General features: G+C 43.7%; 1 protein-coding gene and 1 pseudogene across 1 annotated transcript in view; one reads left to right on the top strand and one right to left on the bottom strand.

Annotated features, from left to right (window-relative positions):
• Positions 1–25,388, top strand: part of CRADD (CASP2 and RIPK1 domain containing adaptor with death domain) — a 192,950-nt gene that overhangs the window by 138,563 nt on the left and 28,999 nt on the right. The gene's annotated exons all lie outside the window — the stretch shown is intronic.
• LOC104988393 lies at positions 4,870–7,351 on the bottom strand (annotated as a pseudogene).

The following is a 25,388-nucleotide window of genomic DNA, read 5'->3' as shown; positions in this document are numbered from 1 at the left end:
CTACCTGCCAATGCAGGAGACACAAGTTTGATTCCTGGGTCAGGAAGATCCCCTGGAGGAGGGCATGGCAACCCACTCCAGTATTCTTGCCTGGAAAATTCCATGGACAGAGAATCCTGGCGGGCTATAGTCCATGGGTTTGCAAACAGTCAGACACGACTGAGCACACACACACACACACACACATACACACACCAAATACATTTTCCCTTAAAGTCATTCCACATCTACCTTTTGGCATGAAGCATCTAAAACCATCCAAAAACTGTAAGTGCCTGCCTTGCCAATAAGCTGTTAGCAAGTCTTAACTCAGGAGATCTGTCTCTCCTGGCATTCTGAGAAGCAGAAGTCTCAGATTACTTCCAGCTGAAGTGGAAAATAAACCAAACAAAATAGAAACTCATAGGCCAAATGATGACCCTACCACCCCCAAAGTTGTACACGTCTTAATCTCCAGGACCTGGGAATGTGTTACCTTATATGGCAAAAGAGACTCTTCAGATGTGATTAAGGGTACTGATTTTGAGATGAAGGGATTATCCTGGTTTATCTAGATGGATCCATTCTAATCACATGAAGAAAAGGAAGGCAGAAGAGTGGGTCAGAGAGATGTGACATGAGGATTTGGCCCACTTTGAAGATGAGGGGAAGGGGCCATGAGCCAAAGATTTCAGGATGTCTTTAGAAGCTGGAGAAGGCAAGGAAGCAGAATCCTTCATAGTGCTTCCAAAAAGGAACACAGCCTTGCTGATGCCTTGATTTTAGCTGGTGAGATCCACATCAGACTTCTGCCCTACATAGCTGTAAGATTAAATTGCTAGGTTTGTAGTCATTTGCTGTGGTAGCAATAGAAGACTAATAATACCATTTCATAAGAAACAAACTTTTATCTATCTGTCTATCTCTGTACAGCACGTACCTTTAAAGGTCTTTAGTGCCTGGTATCGATCCCTGGAAGCTTGGGTGCTTGCTTAACTGCATTTTCACAAGATTGACGTTAATGAGCATGTTCCTACGCAGCTGAAATATATCCAGGCTGTTAAAATGATGTTAGACAGTCAGAAGCAAATGTAAATATTTAGTCTTCACAGGTATTATTGCAAACATCTCCATATTGGACTTGCAGAGCCAGGTGTAGACCAGAAACATCTGAGAGGAACTTTTCGGTTTTCAGCCCATGTCTGGCAAGCGTTGACATAGCTGGACCATGTGAGATCTGGCTGGAACTAAGGAAGTCCCCAAGGCTCTGGAGAACAATGAAATGTGGCCCTGGATGTCTGCTGGAGTCATGGGGCATTCATCAGGATGAGCTGCTGAATGTTGTGGTCAGGCCCTTAGGCAAGCCACACAATTGAGATTCTGTTTCCTTCTAAATCACCCCCTCCCCCACCTGCTGTTGAAATGTGGCTAGCTGCTTCATCTTTCTGTTAGGGTGTCACCCTTCTAATTCACACCAAGCGAAACAGTTGGAAAATAAAACCTCATGGCCAGGAGGAGGGGAGGAGGAGGGGAGTAAACACATAACTGGAACCAAAAGCTGAAAGATTAATAGATTCAGATTGCGTCTTAGTTTGTCCCTAGACCCTGTCTTTTTTGTGTCTTTGCACTGATTTCCTTGATCCTTAACTTCCCAGAACTCTAAAAGTTGCTTATTAAGCACCTGTCACACAAAGGTGGTGAGAACTAATAAATGGTAGTCATGGATGATGAGTTAGCCAAGTGTAATGACTGTTGCTTTTAAGGTTTCCCAGAATATATATTCAAGTTACTTTTGTTTTAAGGACCATGATGAGTTCAATAAGTCATTTCTGAGTAGGGTACCGGTTATCTTTATGTCCTAAATATTCTTAAAGCTATAGTAATTTCCTTGTTGTAGCTGTAATTCAATTTCTCTGGTGGTTTTGAAACTAATAAGGTGTCCTCGACCCTCTGATGAGCTACTTCTGCTTCTCTTCTGCTCTCTCACCCCTTCACACCTTAGCTGTTCTTGCTGAGAAATGCTGTGAATATAAAGCATACAGTAATTGCTTTATTTTAGTGTTTTGACGTGTAGTGTTTATAAGAGATCAGGGTGAGACTTTCGGGTTGCTAACACTTTCACCATAGAGACCAGATTATTTTTCAAATAGTGGTGAGTGACTGAAGATAGTCATCTGACACTCTCTCCCATCCTAAATGAAATGTAAAATAAATATTTTGCTTAAGTGCTGGGAGTCAGGGAAAGGTGCTGTTTATGTGTCCAAAACCAGAAGGAGTTTTTTTACTAGATGTAGTCTTGCTGATTCTGGAAAATTCGTTTTCAACTCAACTTTACAAAACAGAAGCATTGTCTTGAGAGAAGTAAATGTAGGTCCGTGGTCTTCAAACTTTTGCTGGATGCCTCATAAAAGGATTTTTTTTTTTTAAACCATGTACTTCCTTGCATTTTTAACTTGACATCTAAATGTTTTCATCATTTTTTTTAATAGGAGGTAGAAAACATTACACATTTCATAAGTTGAAGGAAGGTGAACATTGATCTTGTATGAAATTAATTGTTGTTAGACATGATTTGGTAAAATAGGTTTTAATGACCTCACTGAATACTGTATTACATCTGTAAAGAAATCAATTAAAAACAAAACTTATATGTAGACCTTGTTCAGAAGATCTGAGGAAATCTAGAGGTTTCAGATTTTTTTTTTAATTGCTGTTACTTTAAAAATAATCCACATCAGTAATTTGTTACCTTTCTGAATTCAGAACTTCCTAGCCTGTCCAAGCTCACCTTTTCAGACCTGTTTACAGGACAGGGGGAGACAGAAAAGCCCAAGGCCTCCCCAGACCAATATCTGGAGTCATGTAAGGCAGCACACCGTAGGGAGATTCGAGATACTTGAACAGTATGACTTTTTTTTTTTTTTTTTCCCCTGTATAGTAGAAGAAAGAGTATTGCTTATGCTGGAAATGTCTCAGGCAGTTTTAGGAAAAAAAAGTGCAGGTGCAAGTTGAGGATATAGAAATTCACTTTGTAAAACTGTGCCTTAGAAGGTCCATTTAAAGACTTTGAAAACTGCTGGAATAGAAACTTCTGGGAGAGATCGCGGCCCTGATAGATGCCTTGCAGCCTTGTCTGTTTCTGTTTTGTTTGTATCCTTTTTTTTTTTTTAGATTCCACATAAAAGTGATACAGCACAGTATTTGTCTTTCTCTGTCTGACTTACCTCATTTAGTATGATAATCTCTAGCTCCATCCATGTTGCTGCAAATGGCAAAATTTCATTTTCTTTTTATGACTGGTTAGTATTCCACTGTATGTTTATATCTTCCCTGGTAGCTCAGCTGGTAAAGAATACACCTGCAATGCAAGAGACCCCGGTTCGATTCCTGGGTCTGGAAGATCCCCTGGAGAAGGGAATGGCTACCCACTCCAGTACTCTGGCCTGGAGAATTCCACAGACTAGAGAGTCAGTCCATGGGTTCGCAAAGAGTCGGACATGACGGAACGACTTTCACTTTCACTTCATATATATATTACACATACATATATATGTATACACACATGTATGTATACACACACATATGTATGTATACACACACATATATGTATATACAGCACATCTTCTTTATTCATACATATGTTGATGGGTACTTAGGTTGCTTCCATGTCTTGGCTATCGTAAATAGTGCTGCTGTGAACACTGGGGTACATGTGTCTTTTCGAATTAGAGTTGGACCATGTGCTAACTCTACTTTTAGTTTGTTAAGGACTCTCCATACTGTTCTCCATAGTGGCTGCACTAATTTACATTCCCACCAACAGTGTTAAGTTTCTCCACATCCTCTCCAGCATTTGTTACTTGTAGACTCGATGGTGGCTGCATTTTCTAACTATAAAAAAATGTTCATCACTTAATAGAACCAGCCCTGCAGGAAAATGCACCATGTTTATCCTGTTGCCTTGCATACTGCTTGTGCCCCAGGAAGTGGTTCTGCCTTAGTTGAAGGAACATGGATCTACTGGAAACCACAGTGGGTCAGGGATGGAGATCTTTGAGCACTTAATCCCATCTTTGCATAAATTAGCTACGTGATCTTGGGGAAATCATTTGAAGCCAGCCATCTCCATTTTCCTTTATCTTAATTGGAGGGACATGAGCAATCAGACTAGATAATCAGAGTCCCTTCCTTCTGTCATTGTGTAATGACAGAATCTGGAATGCCAGAGCCCTCACTCTACAGGGCTTGAGTGGTTGCATTTTAAACTGTAAGGTCTAGTTTGTACAACTTACTGTTCTTATCTCTTTACCACTTCATAATCACAGTAAATAGTTTTCATTGTTGAATAAATAGATAATGAGTGAGCCTCTCGGCATAGCTGGTTTTCACATTCCTTCTCCCCTTTTCTATCTAGAGAGTAATATGAATTAAATCCATAGTCCTCCCTTGGCAAATAAAGACATGGGCATAAAATTTCCATGAATTTAACCTGCTTTCATATCCAACAGTCTCGTCTCTTTTGCTCAACTTGTGTCTTCCCTGATTGAAATCTCGCCATTACTACAAGTGGCAGCCAAAGAAATATTCTGCCAACAGCTGAAAAGTTATACACCTTCTTAATAATTTTTTATTTTTATTTTTTAATGGAATATAAAACTATTTATTGACCACTATTCACCAGTATTTACAATGAAGTAAACAATATACAGTTGAATAACATTCTGATTGAAGAAAGTGAAAGTGAAGTCGCTTAGTTGTGTCCAACTCTTTGCGACCCCATGGACTGTAGCCTATCAGGCTCCTCCGTCCATGGGATTTTCCAGGCAAGAGTACTGGAGTGGATTGCCATTTGCTTCTCCAGGGGATCTTCCCGAGCCAGGAATCGAACCCGGGTCTCCTGCATTGCAGGCAGACGCTTTACTGTCTGAGCCATCATGCTGATTACTACAAAGTTACTGTTTTTCTTGGCTTCTGCTGAACTAGTAACCCAAAATACTGAGAAAATTGAGCCTTCATGTAAGGAATGGATTGGAGTCAAGTCTGAAAAAACATGCAGGTCAAGCGTAGATTAGAAAAGTTTGTTCACTCATTTATTCCTGTAGATTGTAAATTGCCAATATTTTAAAACTATCTGATTAGGTTTCCATGAACAAATCTGAGACATCCCATGTATCATAGCCTTTCCGAAATATAGCACAGAGACTTCAAGTTCTTGTAAAACAATGGTTCACCAAAAGGAACCATCAAGTGTCCATTTAACTAAGTTTTGCTTTGCTATATTAAAACATACCAGAATTTTTCTACTTTTTTCATTTGGTTGGGAAGGCTGTTGATAGTGATAAAAATTCTCTTTCCAGGGTTTCTGCATATAAAACTGCATTTATGTGCAGATATGAATGCAGATTCTGATAGGGATGCTTTAAAAAATTACCCAATTTAAACTGCTTAATTTGTCTAATTAATTACAAAATTATTAAATTTGAAAGGTTAAGACTTAAATTTTTAATCTAAGTTGCAGTTATTTCTTACATTGCTCAAAATGATATAATTCCAGAACATGGGCTTATCCATGGTTATGAAAGGCTGTTGTTTAAATATATTTACCAAAACAAAAACCACAACAAAAAATTAACTCCCAAACCATTTACATATGTTTTTTATGTATACACATACAAAAAACTTAGAATGGTCCTCAGGCATATATGAGTTAAATGCAAATTTTAAATTCTGATTGAGTAATGACTATGGAGATTTCCTCCAACATTTAGAAGAACTGTTCTCTAATGCTGAAGAAATAATATACGATGGTATCAAATTCATTCTTTCCTGCTGAAGGAAGCAACTATAGAAAGCTTTTATTTGTTCAAAGTAACCAGTGCTATAGATGGGGGGAAAAAAAAAAAACCAATGTAACTTCTCCAATACTACTACAAAACAAACATACCAAACCTGATTTTCATTAGAATGTAGTTATTTCTTCACACTAATAAATCAAAAAACCAAGACCCATGTTTTATATATATATATAAATATATATAAAAGGCAATGCAAACAATTGTTGAGCCTCATCTTCTGGACAAGAATGCCAAGTTAGTCTCTCTTCATTAAAAGCAATTACAATTTGAGGACACTTCATATTTGCCTCTTTTGCCAGCACCAAGTCCGCCTCATCAGAATCTTTCCATTTCATGAGGAACATTAATTCTCCAATGCTGTCTGTGGCACCAATTATTCATTCTGGATCAAGACCTCTGGCAGAACCTCTTGGTTTATCAGCAGCATCTCTTTTCTTCTTTGATTTGCTATCATCAGATTCACTGTTAGACAAAGATTTTCTTTTTTGTTCCATCTTTCTCTTTACCAGCTTTTTGAGAATTAAGAAATGCTTCAGTTAACTCTGGACAATCTAAATTTTCTTCAGGTTCCCAAGTATTGTCTGCATCTGTAAACCCCTTCCACTTGAGGAAGTACTAGGCCTTCCCGTTCACTACACGGTGGTCCGGTACTTTTTCTACTACACATTCTTCAGGTTCTGCCTCTTCAACTTTTTTACTCCTTCCATTTTGTTTCTTACCCATTTTTTGCAATGTAGTTTTATTGGAGGCCGTTTTTTATTGCACACTTGAAGAGCTATTATTCACGGCCTCTGAGTTGCTCTGGGTCCCAGGTCTGCGGCATTTCCTTAATACAATTTTAAAGAGATGACCGTTAGCAGAGGGTGGTGCTTCTAGGCTCATCCAAATTACTCTGTAAAGCACACTCCCTAAATTAACCAGATTGCATGAATATTATCCATGAGGGCAAGCATCACTCTTCTTCTTAAGCTATTTCGCCAAACTGTACCAAATTGTGCTACCTCTAGAAGTAGGACATTCTGTGCCCTGTTTGAAGGCTGGTGTGGCTGATGTAGTTGGAATTGCTGAAAGGAGGAGAGGGGAAGAGAAAGAATTGATACCCTTTAGGGAATTTCACTAGGCTCTTTGCACGTGTCAGTATGGCTCATACGTGTGTTATTGTGTAAAAAATATTATCCTCCACCTTCTAGATGGTGGAATGGTCTCCATATCATGCTTCAAGGTCAGGCTATGTAAGTAAACCTAATAGTGAAGATAGGCTGACCATGGTCCCTGCTTTCCCCAGCCATCCCTGCCTATCACTCCTCCCCAACACCTGCACTGTACGTTGTGATGATCAGTTACCTGAGGTGCTGGTGTATCTGGATTTCTGCCCTGCTTAAAAATTAGGAATACCTCAGGAGTGCAATGCAAAACTCCCTTGTCTTGAGCTGAAAATGTTAAAACATTTTAAAGTCACTAAATCCCTTAGTTAACTTACAGGTATATTGGAAGGACAGATGCTGAAGCTCCAATACTTTGGCCACCTGATGTGAAGGGCCGACTCATTAGAAAAGACCCTGATGCGGGGAAAGACCCTGATGCTGGGAAAGATTGAAGGCAAAAGGAGAAGGAGGAGGCAGAGGATGAGGTGGTTAGATAGCATCACCAACTCAATGGACATGATTTTGAACAAACTCTGGGAGATAGTGAAGGATGGGGGAGCCTGGTGTGCTGCAGTCCTTGAGGCTGCACAGTCAGACACGACTGAGCGACTGAACAAGAACAACATGAGTCTATGGTAGTCATCTTAAATTGTTTCTGGAAAAAAAAAAAAAAACTTACAAGTGGCAGCAAATGACTTTTCCCCCCAGCCCTCCATCCCAAAGCAGCTGGTATTCTCGATCTTTGAAAGAAGCCCTGAAATCAGAAACCTGATGCTGAGGCATTTGGTTAGTGTTTGTATTACTCAAAGTGTGTGTGTGTGTGTGTGTGTGTGTGTGTGTTTAATGGAGTGTTACTGCAGTTTAATGTCTTTGCCTTCAACTGGAGCTGTAGTGTATTGAGATACTGAGGTGGGGCTACTTCTAATACCTGCCTGTTCACAAGGCCTGTAACCCCTCCCCGGAGCTGTGGCAGAGGAGGAGGAGAGAATGATTCTAGGGGGAGAGTTATAAGGCTTGTGCAACAGGATATTTTCCTGGTGTCTGGTTTTAAACTCAGGATAGGAACATTAACTCATAGAGTAAGGATTGGCAACACACTCTCACACCATTAAAGGACCCTGATTTGGCTGAGTGTTTGGTTCGCATAGTACAAGATCACTGCCTTTAAAGCCAGACCAACCCAAACTTGAATTCTGGCATTAGCCATTACTCTTTTGCATAACTTTGGACAAATTATTTAATCTCTTGGAATCTCAGTTTTCTCATCTGACAGGTATACATACACTGAGGGGTAGCTAAAAGATTAAGAAATAAGAAAACAGAATAGCACTTTGCAAGACAGTTTGGCAAATTCTTAAAAAGATAAACATAATCTTACCACATGATCCAGAAGTCCTGCTCTGAGGTTCTGCCTAAATAGTTGAAAACTTATGTCCACACAAAAAGCTACACACAAATGTTTATAGTAGCTTTATTCATAATCGCCAAAATTGGAAGCGACCAAGATGCCCTTTGGTAATTGAATGGATAAACAAACCGGTACATCCATGTGATGGAATATCATTCAGCAATAAAACGGATTGAACTATCAAGTCATGAAAAGACTCGGAGGAGCTTTAAATGCTTATTAGTCAGTGGAGGAAGGTAGTCTGAAAAGGATCCATACTGTATGATGCTAATAACATATGACATATTGGAAAAGGTAAACCTTTGGAGACCATTAAAAGATTGCTGGTTGCCTGGAGTTTGGGCAGAGGGGCTGAGGAATGAATACAGGAAATCCAGAGTTTTCAAAACAGTGGAAGTAGCTTGTGTGAGGTAACGGTGGACACACGGCACACGTGTTTACCGAAGCCCTGCGGATGTACAATACGAAGTGTGAGCCCTGCGGATGTACAATACGAAGTGTGAGCCCTAGTGTAAGCTTTCTTTTTTAAGATCAAACAAGACAATGTATGTGAATTGGCTAACCTACTAACGAGTGCATGTTAAACTCTAATAAATGATAGATTTTATTTATAATTTTTATTCTTACTCTAATTTCTAATAATGTCATGTAGACATTGTTTGTGTTAGATATATCCGTTTTAATTAAAAGTGGTATTTAAAAATCCAGCTGTTTACCAAATGAGAATTACTTGTCCTTTATAACCGTTTTCTCCTCTGCTGTCTGTCGTGTGCAAAGTGGATAACTTGTTTCCGGGTCCAGGGAAAGCAACCTCTGGCTCAGACTTGAGTTTTACTCCAGTCTGTGATTTACAGTTGGTGTAAAATTTGTGAATGGAGTTTGTTAGTTATAATGCAATTGCAGTACAAGGCATCTTGAATTGATTTTTGTCATATCCTGTATTGTTATGTAAAGTGCTAACTTTAATCAGGAATTGTTTCAATACAATCTCCTTACTTGTCCTGAATGCAGTTTCTCTTCTTTTGTATAAGCTTTTTTGTATGGTTCAAATTAGTGTGGGAAGAATAGTAGGCAGGAAATATAAATTTAAGCATGTTAAATCAGGTTTAATGATTTAAGCATGACACATGTTAAATCATAAAAGAATTATATCACAAAGCATTAAAATGGTGCGTAGAGAACTTTGCCAACATCTGATAGAGTTGTAGGGATTGTATAAGAACAAACACCTATTCTGTAACTGGAGATCAAGTGTCAGAGTCCCTTTCCTTTTTTCACTGGATGCTAGGAATCTAACCTTGCAAAAATGTCCCCAGTGGCCAAGTCCCACAGAACTTGGATCCAGCAAGACACTGCAGAAGTTGTCGAGCAATGCAGTAGTCTTTGGGCTTTTACAAAGCAGCAACAATTAAATGTGACTTTTATCTCCTTATGCACTTTTCTGTGCCTAAATTTGGTATCTCCTCCTGCATTCACGTTGTCCACCCCATTAGAGAAATTGAAAAGACCAGTATCGTTGGTTTCTTTTGTCTCATCCCTATTACTATTTTAGGCTGGGGTCTCTGGTTTACCTACTGGGGTCTGTATGACATTATCTCAGAGCCGAAGGGTCTCAGTGATGCAGATGCCAGGAACAAGGGGAACTTGCTGGCATGGTGTGGGCTTCTCTTGGGTTCTGTGGATGTTGGGGAACCACTGGCCTGAGGAAGGGGATGGAGCTGAGCTAGGGAAGGGGGCAGAATGAGCTTAGAGCTCCCCAGGAAAGGGGAAGAATATATGCTTGAAAAAAAAAGCTGTTTCTGGGGTATCTGAGAGCAGGTTGAAGTCTAAGGCAAGCCGGAAACACCTTTTACCCCACTTGCTGAGGGTGTTGCGAAAAAAAAAAAGTTGATCTGGAGCCAGAAGATATTGCCTGCAGACCAAATGCTGAAATGGAGGGGCACGGACAGGTAGGGGGAAGCAGGGGCAATAGCCAAGGTGATTGTCAGAGCCTGCTGCTCAGGCAGGGTTCCGCCGCTGCCTGCCGATTCTCTGGTGGGGCAATGCCAGCAACGAAGCACAGACCAGACGTGGTGCTGGCTGTAGGCATATTGTTTTCCCATAGCTGCTGTGGTTCAAACAGGATCTGGTGTCTTGTCATGAACAGATTGTTCCCACTGAGCACAAACACTCTTCTGTGAGCAGGGCCAGCGGATCTTCTGAGGAACTAGATGGAGTCCCCATTCCAAGATGAGCAGTTAGCGGGTTGGGGGAGATGGAGAAAAGCCGACTTTACCTTCTGTTTGTGTAAGTTTTGAATGAACTGGGTAGAATCCACATTCCCACCCCCGCCCCCAAAGTAAGTGAGGTTCTAGTGGGGTTACCCAGCAGGACTACAGTTTGACTGCAGTTTACCTTGTTTGAAGGATCTGAGGGAGAGATTTAATCTACTCACATCGTGAATCCTAGAATCACACGTAAGCAGCCATGAAAGAAAACACTGCCATGGGACACAGAGTGTTGTAACCACTGCAATTTCTACTGTGGTGTCCTAGAAACTTTTGAGTACGCAGAGGAAACAAGCCTGAAACACGGGCCTGGCAGCCTGGAGGCCTGGCCTCTCCAGCCCAGCCTGCCTCAGAGTCTCTGAGCCGCTTTTGTCCAGTGGGAATGTGGGCAAAAATGTCTCAGAGGACAAGCCTTTCTAATAGATTGAAACGTGACTGAACCAACAGTGATCAGCAATATAAATGTGAAACCTCAGCTCTTGATTCCCTTTGTTCTGTTGTAGCGTATATATGCAACTGTCTTGAAAATAGACCATCTTTTCAAAACTTTACTGTATATGTGCTCTCACATCTTATTCAAATTATGCCCGTAATTAAAAAGTTTTGCCCATCAGGGATTCTCTTCTGTGGTTGGCATCACACCCTGGGGTGCTTTTAGCATCCTGTGGAGTGTATTTATTTTTTATTTTATTTATGTGGCTGCATCAGGCTTTAGTTGCAGCAGCAAGATTTTTGTTGCAGCGCACGGGCTTCTCTCTAGTGGCACACAGGCTTAGCTGTCCCCTGGCACATGGGATCTTAGTTCCCCAGCCAGGGATTGAATCCATGCCCCTGCATTGGAAGGTGGATTCTTAAGCATTGGACCACCAGGGAGTCCATGGGAGTGTTTTCAGATGCCACAGTGATCAGGGGTGGGATGCTAGTGATATCTGAGGGGCAGGGGCAGAGCTGCTGTGTAGTACTCTGGACAGTTCTGCAGAGAGGAGAATGGTCCCACAACCCGCACGACTTCCATGTGTTCTGCCAGGTTTTCAAAGAATCCAACTTTGTTTTACACATTAATGTCTAGCAGTTTTCATGTTTAAAGATATACACAGAATTCTCCAGGAATATATATAAGCAGAGGTAAGATCGTACTCTGTTTTGCTCAGAGCTTTACGGAGTTATTCACCATTTCAGAAAAATCATCTCACCATTAGCAAACACTGGAAGTGTTTGCGTCACCGGAACAGCACACCCGTACCGTCTACATTGTAGCTGTCACATCTGTGGTGATTCTGTAGGTGTGTGAATCTGAAGCTTCATTGCACTTTAGAGCAGTTATGTAGAGTATTTATATATTGAAATACATATTATTTTATAGAAGTTATGCTATTTCATTTCTCATTTGTATTACAGTTTGCACATTAATTTTAAAACATGTATAGGTAGGTTACATTATTTTATATCAGATTAGCAAATAACAGAATTGTAAAATGTTGGATTGTAAAAATTGGATTGTAACTGATTGAATTGAAAACCACTGGACCAGAGGGTTCTCAAGTCCCTTTTTGCTTTAAAATTCCTTTAACCTATCAGGTTACTTAGTCTGATGCCTTCATTTTTACAGGTGGGTGATGCTGGGAGGGATTGGGGGCAGGAGGAAAATGGGACGACAGAGGATGAGATGGCTGGATGGCATCACCGACTCGATGGACATGAGTTTGAGTGAACTCCGGGAGATGGTGATGGACAGGGAGGCCTGGCATGCTGCGATTCATGGGGTCACAAAGAGTCGGACACGACTGAGCGACTGAACTGAACTGAACTAAGTCTTTCATGCATTGCATTCAGCCAATTTCTATTGACTACCTCCACAAGGTGTGGATACACAGTGGACAAAAATCGGATCCCTGTCTTCAAGCAATCTTCAGCTTGGCAGCCAAGATAAGATATATGCCAAGAAATAAAAAATAGAAAACCCCAGGGCTTGTTAGCAGCTCAGCTGCATCTAGAACCCACCATTGCTTTGAAGACTGGTTCATTTTTTATGTGTGGTACTCCCTGGGCCTGAGGTGGGGCCTGGCATTCTGAGGCTAGAAATGTTTCTGTCTATCTGTGATCATTGGAGAGGAGTAGACTGGGAGGAATATACCGCCAGCCAAAAGAAAATGATTTTAGTTTACTCTCTCCTTTTTCCCTGCAGAATAACAGAAGCCTAGGAGTGGCTAGTTAGCTTCCCACTGCTCACTCAGGTGAAGGGTTAGTTAGGACTAAGCCTGAGAATGGCAGCAGTGAGAGGGCAAAGAGCACAGAAAGCAGATTCCACAGCTTTATCCTCTGCTGCTGCTGCTGCTAAGTCGCTTCAGTTGTGTCCAACTCTGTGCAACCCCATAGACGGCAGCCCACCAGGCTTCCCGTCCCTGGGATTCTCCAGGCAAGAACACCGGAGTGGGTTGCCATTTCCTTCTCCAGTGCATAAAAGTGAAAAGTCAAAGTGAAGTCGCTCAGGCGTGTCCGACTCTAGCGACCCCATGGACTGCAGCCTATCAGGCTCCTCCGTCCATGGGATTCTCCAGGCAAAAGTACTGGAGTGGGATGCCACTGCCTTCTCCCTTTATCCTCTGACAGAAATATAATGCAAGCTACACTGTGAACACCTGTGGAATTTACATTTTCTAGTATAAAAGTAAAAGTGTTAGTCATTCAGCCATGACGGACTTTTTGCGACCCCGTAGACTGCAGCCCACCAGGTTCCTCTGTCCATGGAATTCTCCAGGTAAGAATACTGGAGTGGGTTGCCATTCCCTTCTCCAGAGGATCTTCCCAAACCAAGGATTGAACCCAGGTCTCCTGCATTGCAGGCAGATTCTTTACTGTCTGTTACATTTTAAAAAGTAAAAAGAACATGTGAAATTGATGTATTTAACCCAGTATGTCCAAAGTACAATTATCATTTCAACCTGGAAGGAATAGCAAACAATTTTTAATGAGGTATTTTACGCTTGTTTTCCACACCTAAGTCTTCAGAATCTGGTGTGAGCTTCGTACTTGCAGCACACTTCAGTGTGTGTCAGGCTCTTTCTTTAAGTGCTCAGCAGCCACATGTGGCTAGTGACTACCACACTGGATCAGTTCAGTTCAGTTCAGTCGCTCAGTCGTGTCCAACTCTTTGCGACCCCATGAATCGCAGCACACTAGGCTCCCTGTCCATCACCAACTCCCGGAGTTCACTCAAACTCATGTCCGTCAAGTTGGTGATGCCATCCAGCCATCTCATCCTCTGTCGTCCCCTTCTCCTCCTGCCCTTAATCTTTCCCAGCATGAGTCTTTTCCAATGAGTCAACTCTTCGCATGAGGTGGCCAAAGTACTGGAATTTCAGCTTCAGCATCATTCCTTCCAAAGAACACCCAAGACTGATCTCCTTTAGAAGGGACTGGTTGGGTCTCCTTGCAGTCCATGGGACTCTCAAGAGTCTTCTCCAACACCACAGTTCGAAAGCACCATACTGGATAGCACAACTATATAGGAAAAGGACTTTTTAGCCCTTTTTCTGCCTTCATCCTGTTCCCCTATCTAGGCACTCCATCAGAACTGCTCTCATTATAAGCAGTGACTCTTCATCTAGAGGACACTCCCATCCCTGTGAGATGACAGTGGACAGAGAATGGGGGTAGAGGTACTGTTACCCACCCACTCTCTGGACAAGAATCAAAGGCTCTGAAGATACAGGCAGTTCCCGCCAAGTCTTACCTGCCCAGTTTAGTGTGCTGGGGTGACGTCTCCAGAAGGGACAACTGCTGATTTGGAATGAGAGATCTGGATTTGGAGAAGTGACCAGGAAATTCAAGGATTCAGTACAATAGAACTTTACGATAGAATTTCACAAATTTACTACTTTTTAAGTTACGTCTTTTTCCTTCTCATTCTGTCTTCATCTGTTCATTTAGCTCCTTTTGGAAATCACATGCCAAGGGTATTGGGCCAGGTGACTTCCCAGGGACCCTCCCTGTCCATGTTACTGTCTCCTCAGGTGGAGGGCAGCCCAGCAGAACCTGGGACCTGGTCCTTCAAGGGACTGCAACTCTGACCAGGTCTCCCCAACAGTGGCTCTGAGGTATTTGAAATATGTTTTCAAAATGCTTGGGAGCTGTGTTCAGGGGTGTGTGGGTGGTGGGTGGTTGGGGGCAGAGAATGTGGAGGCTGACTGGACCAAGTGCTTTACGTATTATATATCACTGTGCTGAATGGGCAGGATGATCATTTGAAGCAGGTCCTAGATTTATCCTCATCCTACAAGAGGCAATGGAGGGAGAAAACGTGGAGTAACTTGCTCTAGGTCCCAGTAGCTATGATCATCCCATTCTTTATGGTTGGCTGGCAGAATTTTCTTTCTTGGCAGTAAGCTGCCTGCTAAGTCACTTCAGTCGTGTCTGACTCTGTGTGACCCCAGGGACGGAAGCCCACCAGGCTCCCCCGTCCTTGGGATTCTCCAGGTTGCCATTTCCTTCTCCAGTGAATGAAAGTGAAAAGTGAAAGTGAAGTCGCTCAGTCGTGTCCGACTCTTAGCGACCTCATGGATTGCAGCCTACCGGGCTCCTTCATCCATGGGATTTTCCAGGCAAGAGTACTGGAGTGGGGTGCCAAGCTGCCAGCCCCTTCTTATTCATTTTTCTTTTTCCATGACATCTTCTTTTCCTCCACACTAACTCACCTCTTTACCACAGAGGTGCTTTAGGTAAGATCTCATCATAAAACAAGTTGAGGGCTTCTAACCCCCTGTCTGTGGCCTTCAGACGGTCATTCCCCTTGATGGCTCAGATTCCCTCTTCAGGAGACTCAGTCTGGGGACATGTGACATTAAGCTTAGATGAGGTCATTATTCAGCCAGTCAGGGATCCATTTTGCCTGTCATCTCATGGGATCCAGAGCAGGGAGCGGCTGCTACCACCTTAGCCTTTCACTGGAAGAGAATCTGCTTCCCAAGACCAGAGGGCGCTGTGTGGCCACTTGGCAGGCCTTGCCCATGGACAGTGCCTTGCCAAGATGCCCCTTCTCCAGGCCTGGACCTCAGCTTCACAGACCAAGGGATTCCTGGACCAGAGCAGAGCAGTCTGGGAAAGAAGATGGAGAAACTGATTCATGAGAACCAATCTTAGAGACTGGTGGAGAAGTCACAATGCCCATTCATTAATATGTTGGAAAGAATTCTTCCTAAGCAAACACAGATATTCACGTTTGCAGGTTAGCGTATTTTTCTCCCTGCAGAAAACCTTGTGTGAGGAGCCAGACTTTTATCAGAAGGTTGTGTTAACACACCTGGAATCAGAACTAGGAGAGCTATGAGGTTATTATTGGAAAAGTAAGTATTTGTAGCTGAAGAGAACATGGTACAAAAGGATGCTTAGTGATAAAGCTCACCTAGGCCTCCCCTGACCCTTGCTCCTTAGCCCCTTCCCCAGAGGCAACCCTTATTAATAATGAACTTCTTCCACATGTTGGATTGTCTGAGGCCTCCATTTCCTGAGCAGGGAATTCCTGCTGTACCGGCCAGGTGCCTTATATCTTCTAGTTAGGCTACCTTCCTGGATCAGCTTTTACTTACTAGTGGATGGCAGACGGGAGGTACACGAGCAGTGGGAGTGACAGAGGCAGTCGGGAGGAGAGGTGCGCAGGAAGCTGCTGAGTTAAAAGGATCTGCATTCTCTAGAGGGGAGGATCCGGAGGAGGGGTGTGGAGTGACCCAGGAGCTTCCCAGTGACACTAGAAAGGAGTGCTCCCAGGCCCCTGGCAGGGAGCAGATGCCAGGTCCCTGGTAGAGTATTCCCTGACCCTTCCTGGGCCCTGGGGAACAGAATGGGGGGAACTCTGCCCCAACTGTCTTGAAGGGACAGCACCCGCCCCACAACAATAGCCCCAAAGAGACAGAGCAAGATGAAAAGCACTGTGAGAGGTGCTGCCCCCTCCCAGCCCCAGAGCAGCCACGCCATTCAAGGTCAGTCATATCTTATGGTGCAAAAAGGCGCCTTCCAGCTTCCACACTGTGACCTGGAGACAACGCGGGAGAACGTCTGTAGCAAGAAGGCACAATTAGCCGATTCATTACCCTGACATTTCTAGCCATAGAATAAGGCCTTTCCCCTTAATTAGGGTTGTGACAGATAAAAGCGTATTCCCAGCCGACTTCTGTTATTCACGCGGGCAGGCCTATTATCCCTGCTTGGTCTGGCCTTGTCTGTATATGAGGGCTTGCTCTGTGTGTGCGCTCTTGGCAGCTTTGTAAAGGATTCAGAGGGAATAAACACAGGGCCTGCTTCCTGCCCTGCATCCAGAAGAGAAGACACATTCATACATATGGTCTGAGCCAGCAAACCGTGGTGCTTCAAAGGCAGGAAAAGAGCTAATCAGGGGGTGGGGGGTGTCTAACACCAGTTCATGTGAGGAAAATAAAGCTAATGGGGGATCTAGAAGCCAGTTCAAGTGAGGAACCAAGGGTGGTTAGAGTGGAAGAGGGGAACTAAAAGGTGCCATGAACATCATCTCCGATCTTCGAAAAGGTGGTGGAATATAGTGATGGTGACTAAAAGCCAGATTATTGTTGTTGTTTAGTTGGTAAGTCATGTCCGACTCTTTTGCGACCCTGTGGACTGTAGCCCCCCAGGCTCCTCTGTCCATTGGGATTTCCCAGACAAGAATACTGAGGTGGGTTGCCATTCCCTTCTCCAGGGGATCTTCCCCACCAAGGAATCAAACCCGTATCTCCTGCTTGGCAGGTGGAGTCTTTACCGCTGAGGCACCAGGGAAGCCAAAACCCAGATTGCCCAAGTTTAAATTCTGGTTAAGGCACTTTAAGACCTGTATAACCATGGGCAAGTGACTTCACCTCTCTGTGCCTCAGTCTCCTCATTTAAGAAAGTGAAGATGATGTGATGCCTATCACGTAGGGCTCTTGTGCGGCCTGAGCAGGTCACAGCATGGTGAGCTCTTGTAACAGTGCCTGACAAGGTAAGCACTGCAAGTATTTGCTACTATACATAAGACAGGGAGCAGAAAGTTGATTGCACCAGAAAACCAAAGTAGAATCAGGGATGGAAAATCTACCTTAATATATAGATTAGCTTATTTTATTGTTAGAGTTACCCAATAAGGGGCTTGGAAAAATAATAAGCAAAGACAGCGCTAGAGTCCAGATGGATTTATTCTCCAGTCCAGACCCATTTGAGTTCTGCGTGTCTAGACATCCTGACGTTTCCATTTGGATATCTTCTAGGCGTCTCACATTTAACATGTTCAGAACTCATCTGGGTCCTGCTTCCACCTGTTTCCACCCTCAGTCTTCTCCATTTCAGTGCTGGCAGTGGCAATACCAGCCACCCGGTCACCCAAGGTAGAAGTTTGACAGTCAGTCATCTTTGACTCCTCCGTCTACCTCGTCCCCAGAGTCAGTAACCCAGAGTTGTCCATTCTGCCTCTTCAGTATCCCTGGTGTCCATCTCCTTTTCTCCTTAGTCATGGCCTCTCTTCTAGTCCAAGAAATGATCACCCCTCCCTTGCAGTAACTCACTAACTGGCCTTTTGCTCTTACCTGTGCCCCGAAGCCAGAAAGCCTACAGGGCACCTTGGTGTACAAAAGTACACTGCCCGTATGAAGAGAGGCAGCCCCGGCCAGGCCTTGGGGAGCAGACTGGGGCCAGATTCACCCCTCACTTATCTGCTTGGCCAGCACCCTTGTGCTTCAGCACCTGCTCAACCATGTGCAGTGGTCCTTCTTCCCAAATGATTTTTCCAACAGCAGTTGGAGTGGTTTTATTAAAATGTAAATTGGATCATGCCACACTTCTCTGTAACATTACCCCATCCACAGTCCTTCATGGGCTTCCCTGGTGGCTCAGCTGGTAAGGAATCTGCCTGTGATGCGGTATACCTGGGTTGGATCCCTGGGTTGGGAAGATCCCCTGGAGAAGGGAAAGGCTACCCACTCCAGTATTCTGGCCTGGAGAATTCCACGGACTGTATAGTCCATGGGGTCTCAAAGAGTCAGACATGGCTGAGTGACTTTCACTTTCACTTGCACAGTCCTTCATGGCTTTCTGTTGCCCTTGAGCTCTGAATCAGATCCAAGCTCCATCCTGTCATTTATCAGATCAGATCAGATCAGATCAGTCGCTCAGTCGTGTCCAACTCTTTGTGACCCTGTGAATCACAGCACACCAGGCCTCCCTGTCCATCACCAACTCCCGGAGTTCACTCAGACTCATGTCCATCGAGTCAGTGATGCCATCCAGCCATCTCATCCTCTGTCGTCCCCTTCTTCTCTTGCCCCCAATCCTTCCCAGCATCAGAGTCTTTTCCAATGAGTCAACTCTTCACATGAGGTGGCCAAAGTACTAGAGTTTCAGCTTTAGCATCATTCCTTCCAAAGAAATCCCAGGGCTGATCTCCTTTAGAATGGACTGGTTGGATCTCCTTGCAGTCCAAGGGACTCTCAAGAGTCTTCTCCAACACCACAGTTCAAATGCATCAATTCTTCGGCGCTCAGCCTACTTCACAGTCCAACTCTCACATCCATACATGACCACAGGAAAAACCATAGCCTTGACTAGACGGACCTTTGTTGGCAAAGTAATGTCTCTGCTTTTGAATATGCTATCTAGGTTGGTCATAACTTTCCTTCCAAGGAGTAAGCGTCTTTTAATTTCATGGCTGCAGTCACCATCTGCAGTGATTTGGAAGCCCAGAAAAATAAAGTCTGCCACTGTTTCCACTGTTTCCCCATCTATTTCCCATGAAGTGATGGGACCGGATGCCATGATCTTCGTTTTCTGAATGTTGAGTTTTAAGCCAACTTTTTCACTCTCCACTTTCACCTTCATCAAGAGGCTTTTTAGTTCCTCTTCACTTTCTGCCATAAGGGTGGTGTCATCTGCATAGCTGAGGTTATTGGTATTTCTCCCGGCAATCTTGATTCCAGCTTGTGTTTCTTCCAGTCCAGCGTTTCTCATGATGTACTCTGCATATAAGTTAAATAAACAGGGTGACAATATACAGCCTTGACGTACTCCTTTTCCTATTCAGAACCAGTCTGTTGTTCCATGTTCAGTTCTAACTGTTGCTTCCTGACCTGCATACAAATTTCTCAAGAGGCAGGTCAGGTGGTCTGGTATTCCCATCTCTTTCAGAGTTTTCCACAGTTGATTGTGATATATTAATATCCATCATATTAATGTATTAATTATATTAATAGCCATTAATCAGGTCAGAGTGCCGAGGCCATAGACTGAACACCTAGGGGCATTCACATTTTATTTGGCTCACGCAGCGTTTTAAAAAATTTTTCAAATCAGTTGACACTATTTCAAATTGAGATTCCACTTAGAATATAGATTCTTGGCTTCTCTTGGAAGATTAGAAAATGTGGAGTTGAAGGACCCTCTTCCTCCCACTTGGCTGGTGCTGAGTGGTGACACTTGGCTTATGCTGAGTGGCGGCTGTTTCCCCCAGCTGGGGTGCAGGCCCTCCGGTTTTCCCCAGTCCCCACTGCTCCATGGTTTATCCTTTATTTCCTGCAAGTAATCTGCTAGGCCCCAGTAAATGTCTGCCTTTGCAGCCTCTAAGCTTGATCAACCCCTTCACTTTACGGTGAGGAAGCTGAGGTTAGAAAGGTGGCATTTTAGTCTCCAGGTCTAGTGCTGGGTCATGAAACATGTCATGACTTCTGCCCTGTCTGCTGAATCACAACTGCCTCTCAGTTACTGAAGGAAAGGAAACACACCGTGCAACCTGGTTAATTATTCTTCCTGCTGTGCTTGCTAGCCAACATGCCCTTCTGTTATCTTGCTTATATCTGTGACCACATGAAAATTAGAACACTTGGTCTAGAAGATTGGGATGTTGTTCTGTGAATATCACCCATTTGGCATGAGAGTCTAGCTAAAATAGGAAAAAAGGAGAAATGGGGGAGGACTGGAAATGACAGGAAAAATAAAATCTTTTGAGAGGGGGCACAGTCTTCTCCTTGTGGTGTTACAGAAAGGTGGGGGGCTGGCTGGATCACCACCTCTTCAGGGATGTGGAACTTGAGATGCAGATGGCAGTGAGTCAGGGGCAGAAAAAGGACTGAAGAGCAAGTCTTGGGCTCAGTGCCCCATACCACACTGTCACACCCTGAGAATGACCGTGCACAAATCCATCACTGCGAAAAAGGGAAGTTTGCAGTTTACCTTGGCAAATAATGACTTTGGCCAATCAAGAGGAATGGGAGTGAAGCACAGCCCCAGAGCCTTGAGTCAGATGAAAATTGTCTTCCTGAGAAGGCAGCCACATCATGCCACAGGGAAATGAGTCTTGACAACCACCAGTTCCTCCCGGACACTGCACCCTCCTTGTACCACACTGAGTCAGTGCCATGACACTGAGGGACGAGACTGCTCCAAGGCATGATGAGACTCCACCCTCATGGCCACTCCGGGGTCCTTCTTCATAAGCTGTGGAAGGGCAGGCTGCTTCTGAGGAGGGGAAGAAGTGACAAGATGGGTTCCCAAAGGCAAGCCATGGGAAGGAGTTGGTGTTACATGAATTCCCCTTCGGGGCTGGGTCTCTATTGTAGTGTTCTCTTATTTGTTTTGCATTGGAGTCTAAAAATGCTTAATGATTCGTATAGTACTCTTAAAAATCTACATTCAAATGTATCTAAGAACTTTTTCATATATTAACACTCTTAGGATTCAGTTCAGTTCAGTTCAGTTCAGTCCAGTCGCTCAGTCGTGTCCAACTCTTTGCGACCCCATGAATTACAGCATGCCAGGCCTCCCTGTCCATCACCATCTCCCGGAGTTCACTCAAACTCACGTCCATCGAGTCGGTGATGCCATCCAGCCATCTCATCCTCTGTCGTCCCCTTCTCCTCCTGTCCCCAATCCCTCCCAGCATCACAGTCTTTTCCAATGAGTCAACTCTTCACATGAGCTGGCCAGAGTACTAGAGTTTCAGCTTTAGCATCATTCCTTCCAAAGAAATCCCAGGGCTGATCTCCTTTAGAATGGACTGGTTGGATCTCCTTGCAGTCCAAGGGACTCTCAAGTCTTCTCCAACACCACAGTTCAAAAGCATCAATTCTTCCATGCTCAGCCTTCTTCACAGTCCAACTCTCACATCCATACATGACCACTGGAAAAACCATAGCCTTAACTAGACGGACCTTTGTAGGCAATGTAATGTCTCTGCTTTTGAATGTGCTATCTAGGTTGGTCATAACTTTTCTTCCAAGGAGTAAGCGTCTTTTAATTTCATGGCTGCAGTCACCATCTGCAGTGATTTGGGAGCCCAGAAAAATAAAGTCTGACACTGTTTCCACTGTTTCCCCATCTATTTCCCATGAAGTGATGGGACCAGATGCCATGATCTTCGTTTTCTGAATGTTGAGCTTTAAGCCAACTTTTTCCCTCTCCTCTTTCACTTTCATCAAGAGGCTTTTTAGTTCCTCTTCACTTTCTGCCATAAGGGTGGTGTCCTCTGCATATCTGAGGTTATTGCTGTTTCTCCCAGCAATCTTGATTCCAGCTTGTGCTCCTTCCAGCCCAGCGTTTCTCATGATGTACTCTGCATAGAAGTTAAATAAGCAGGATGACAATATACAGCCTTGATGTACTCCTTTTCCTATTCAGAACCAGTCTGTTGTTCCATGTCCAGTTCTAACTGTTGCTTCCTGACCTGTATACAGATTTCTCAAGAGGCAGGTCAGGATTAAACCCGTGTAATTAGACTGTTTTATCAATACACCATATGCAAAATGTTTTCCTTTAGAAATAGATGTAGAAATCAAATTCTCTCTTTCAAATCTCTGAGCCATTGCTCAACAATGGAAATCAGGCTTATGATTTTATAGATTGTCATCTCCTTACAACAGCAGACTAATGAACACAGTGATTTAAGCAAACAAAATGTACTCATTTAAGAATAGGCTCACATTGCTGATTTCATTTCTAGAATCCCTGGGCTTTTATGTTTTTCCCCCTTAAAGAATATACCAAAAAGAGTGAGTAATAGATGAGTAACCCTCATCATCCCCTTCCCTTAGACAAAAGTAATTTTCAAACTTCAGACCAAGATTACTTCCATTAATGGTATAGCTCTATTAATTGATTGGGTCAACAGGAATAGAAAGCTTTTTTTCTGTTTCTTTTAGGAATTTTCTGCCACCAAGTTCTTTCCACTAAAGAATGTTCATTTGTTATAATACCTCTCAGTTCAGGCATTTACTTTATTCATCTGAAGTGTGGATCCATTGCTATTCTCATCTTTTGTCTAACGCGAGGTCTTTTTCCTTGCCTGTGGTTCATGGAAAAGTGGAGAAATGATTTGTGTTGAAAGTGTAGGGAGAGTCTAGAAGTAGGTAATGGAGATGACTGTGGGGCAGAGAACTGTCAGAGTGGAAAGAAGTAGGGCTGTTGGAATGGAGTTGCCCGAAGAAACTGAGCCCTCGGGCGGGGGGTGGGGGCGGGGTCCCAGCATAAAACCCCAGCTGCTGAAGTCTGGGAAATTATCAACAGAGAGCCAATAGTTGAAGCATCTTGGGCGCAACCGCGCTTGGCAGTAAAATGCTGAGTTATGGAGAACACAGTGACCCATGCTGACAAAATAAGGAAATCGATGGCTTTTCCCCACTGAATGGAAATTTGCTTTTTCCCATATTCCCAAACACTGGCTCCAGTTTGGTGCATGCTGTGTTTTCATTTGTAATAGTCTGCCTTGACAGTTCCAGAAAACTCTCCCGTGCGCCTGTGAGTTTTGATGTGGGCTCTATGGTGGCCTTGCTGTCACCTCCAGCCACCATCATGACACACCCTAGGTCTTGTTTTCAGTGTCTCGGCATACTCTCCAAGGCTTCCAGTAATTGATTGTGCAAAACACAAAACCAAAAGCAGATGGGACATATGTAGATAAGCTGTTTTTGTTTCTCATCCCTATAATTTCCTAGGTTTGATAGCACTTCAATTTTCTAACCATAAAAGCTGCCTCTATGCTCTTTGGAACACACATACACGCACACCATGCTGCCAGTAAGTAAGCTAAATGAATATTATATGTGGCTTTCTCTTGTTGTTGTTGTTTTTCTTTCATTCTTTTTTAAAGAAGTACCTTGCTGCTAGAGAAGGAAATTCAAAAAATCGGCTTCAAGTATTTTTGTTAAAGTTCAGTTTACTTAATGGAACTATTGTGTTAACACAGAAGAATATTTTAGAGTGGCATATCATAGCTAAAGCTGATTACTAAGAGTTTGCATCTTCTGGACTGGGGCAGTGGGGAGGGAAGACTGACTCTTCTGTCCACTGAATGCGACTGACCAACAGGAGGAAAAAGCTGCCAGTAGACAGCGTGCAGCATTTTGGAGGGGAGGGTAAAGCACATTAAAGGAGATGTCCCTTTGGACCCATTATATGCGCATTTTATCTTTTCAATGACATAGACCTTACAGGCATGGATTTACAAGGGCTTTAGGTCCATCATGAACATAAGTTTTGGTTGTCAGTATTATTTATTAAAGTGCGTGAGTGCCTGCTCAGTTGTTTCAGTTCTGTCCAAGTCTTTGTGACCCCGTGGACTGTACCCTGCCAGGCTCATGCGTGCATGGGATTCTCCAGGCAAGAATACTGAAATGGGTTGATATACCCTCCTCCAAGGGGATCTTCCCAACTCAGGGATTGATTCTGCATCTTCCGCATTGTAGGCAGACTTTTTTTTTTTTTTTTTTACTGCTGAGCCCCTGGGGAAGCCCACCTACCCCCAATTTTCAGTTTGTAAAATGAATGAATTCTTCTCTGCGGGCAACCTCTTTGCACATTGGCTCCAGGCTCAGCCATTTAGTAGTGTTTCTGGGTATCTGCACAGTTTGGGAACTGTATTGAAGCAGCACAAAATCATTGCCCAGTAAGCTTTTACCTCTCTTAATGGATTTGTTAACACTCATCTGGTCAGACAGACAAGAGAGCATAGAGAAACTCACAGGAGGAGCACTCTGGAGCCAGATGGGCCGAGTTTAAAACCAGGCTGTCACTTCTTCAAAGGAGTGATTTGGTCCAAGTCATCCAGCTTCTCCTAATAGTAATGCCCTCTTATAAAAAGAATATAGCAATTACATCTGTCTCATGGTGATGGCTTTGAGTAGAAATGTTTCTTTTGTCTTCCCTTCCCCTTGTTTTAAAATGACACAGGATGGAGCACACTTCAGTGAGAACTGTTTGAAACCGAACTGGGCTGTGTTTGAGACTATGTGTAAACATGGAGCAGGGCATTTGTCATACGAGTCATGCAGTGAGAAGGAAATGACTTATCTTCCTTGTCTTCTCTGTTATCCATCCAGTAGCTAGGCGGGGAAAAGGAGGGGCTCATTAAGGAAGAGCAGCAGGAAGCACCAAGAAAGCCCCTTCCATGTCCGCACCAAGGAGGGGTCAGCAGGACCTCGCGGGCAGGGCCTCTTAGACCCAGCCCTGCACGGACCCCGCCCACACAAGCCGCCGGCCGTGGGGGCCATCCCACATGTCCCCTCTGCCCCTCCTCGGAGCTGCCTGATGAGATTGTTTTTCCCATGGATAAAAGTACAGTTCCTTTTAAATGAACAGAAATTGAGACAAACACATCCCCAGAACCTGACACGTATTTATGGAGCTCTGTGCTTTTATTTTCTGTTCTGCCTGCAGAGTGCATAAATGGGAGGGCTGAACTGTCTTCAGGCAAATCTGAAAGCCAGGGACTTAT

The sequence above is a fragment of the Bison bison genome, unplaced genomic scaffold, assembly GCF_000754665.1.
Source record: "Bison bison bison isolate TAMUID 2011002044 unplaced genomic scaffold, Bison_UMD1.0 scf7180017864133, whole genome shotgun sequence".
In the NCBI taxonomy this organism is placed as follows: domain Eukaryota; kingdom Metazoa; phylum Chordata; class Mammalia; order Artiodactyla; family Bovidae; genus Bison; species Bison bison.
This window is presented reverse-complemented; position numbering and strand designations above follow the sequence as displayed.